This window comes from Falco cherrug, chromosome 2 (assembly GCF_023634085.1).
Source record: "Falco cherrug isolate bFalChe1 chromosome 2, bFalChe1.pri, whole genome shotgun sequence".
Classification (NCBI taxonomy): Eukaryota; Metazoa; Chordata; class Aves; order Falconiformes; family Falconidae; genus Falco; species Falco cherrug.
Window position 1 is genome coordinate 94,994,771 of NC_073698.1, and position 2,280 is coordinate 94,997,050.

Here is a 2,280-nt window from a genome sequence, read left to right on the forward strand (position 1 = left end):
CTGAAAGAGATGACTGTTTACTTGTAGGAATGACAAATATACTGGCAACTAATGCAGTGGTTTTACTGCAGTGAGATGAAGGAATGTGTCTGGATATGAATATAGGCATTTTGTCTTCTGCATCATTGTAAAATGACATGAAGCTGTTCCCTGGATATGCTTTCATTTAATGTGTATGCATATAAAATAACTCATACTGAATAGTTAGCATGAGATATTCTGTCATCTAAAATGAGGACAAAACATAATGACTAGAGAGAATATAGACATTTGAGATTAATGTTGAGTCAATTTGTTTGCTCTGCAGAAAAAGCCCTCATAAAACGAAGTGAAAGTGAGATAAGGGAGGAGATCAATCAGAAGTGCTAGGAAAAATAAGAAGTAAAATCGTTATGTCCAATCATTGATAGGTGAGCAGGCATGTGGTGATCAGCAGGCAGAGGAATGCGACGATTCATTAAAGAACCAGCTGTCTCAACGACAGTCTTCCTCAAGAACAGAAATATATCAAATTCAGATTCCAGTCATGCTCCAGTTTGTATTGTTTCATTCTGCCAACATGCATTTTCCATTCAGTTACACTACAAGAAATTTTCCAGTTCTGTCCGTGAAAAATAACTGCATCATATTACTAAGGCACAAAAGCTCCTGTGCTCTGCTGCAGGCTTGACAACATATTGAGAGGGAGAAAACATGACACAGAGTGAGAGGGAGAGGTGGGAAGAGAGGAAGAAGGAGAGAGAGATTATCAGAACTTTTTTTTGGCTATCAGGAATTTATGAACAGGAGTTAATATAATTTTAAACTACTTTTCCCCCTGCACATTATGCAGTATAAACCAAAACCACAACAAATCACAGTTAAGGACACATAGAGGAAGACTTGGAAACAAGAGGGAAAGAGCATAGTACACTAACAAAACAGCTTAAGTGCTCTTTGCATGATGTCCTGATTAGTTCATCTTTCATTTAGGTGGTCTTTGGGTCTGCAGAATTTCCCTTGTCCTTCGGTCCCTGGCTTTGCTCGTCCTTCTCAAGCTTACGCTCAGTGAAATGGCAACCCTACCTCCATCCAGAGAGGACAGCTAGGAGGACTGCCAAAAAGGCTTAGGCTCTGTGGTGCTGAGTTTGCCTTTAAACTCCAGGCTGAGCCCTCTGCCCTGCAGCAGAATCAGAAAAGTCTGTATAGATGGGTATGAGAAAACAGTTGAGCCTGGTGGCCGAAACTGTGAGCTTTATTTGTCCCAATGAAACAACATTAGAGAGACTTGGGAGTCTGCAGCAGGTTGTCTCATGAAAGGACAGTCTAGACTGGGGAGTTTGAGAGGTGGGGGCAGTCGCACTACCCCTTTTTAACCCTCCAGTGCAGGTTCCTGCAGGAGGAAGGTAGCTCCCCTGCGACTCCCTGGGGACAGCCTGGCTCCTCCTGAAGGTGGGGAGCTGCCCGGGGCAGAATTTGGGTTTGGGCACCCTGAGCTGCTCCCTCTTAATTAGGGTGTGCAGGGCAGCTGCCCACTGAGGGGGCAAGTGAAGCACCTGCCCTTTTCACTTGCTGCTCCTCCGCTCATGGCATCACTCACACTAGTTCGAAGGGCCTTGCCGTGAGGCACTAGAAAAGGAGAGCTTTTCTTTTTCTTTTTGAAAAGATAAACTGACTTATCGAAGAGAAACAACTAATTTCTCAATATACATTAGTAAGTCACTCATTGCATAAAATTACTAATATAAGAAAATACTTGAAAACAGTGCCAGACTCGGACTGTTGGTTAATTATTTTTGTCCCTGAGAACAGAATACTATAAAAAATACTCTTCTTTTCTGCTCTTAGATTCCTCTTTCTTTAGAGCTATTTATATACTTAGCTTGCGTTACAAGTTCTGCTTTCTGTGGGCTTTTTCTTTTAATACATAAACTACATTCTTTCTGTGAGATTTATTGACTGATTGTGGTATGCTGTTGGCAAAATGAAATGAAACTCGGGTTGTTTGAAGAAACCTTGTTGTAGTAGTCCATGACATTAAAAATTACTTTTTTTTTTTTTTTTGGTGGTGTGTGTGTTTTGGTTTTTTTTAAAGCAGAAGGTTTTTTGGATATACATATAGATATACACAAACACACACACACGTATTTGTATATATAAAACTGCTCTGGGATTAGTGTCTGATCAAAGGGAAGAGTCTCAGAAGGTCTTAGCTGCTGCAAAGCTGAGCTCCACCACAGCTCCTCTTTGCAGAGGTGGTTACACCTCTTTCTCTGTCACCTGTAGAGCTGCACCCCTGCT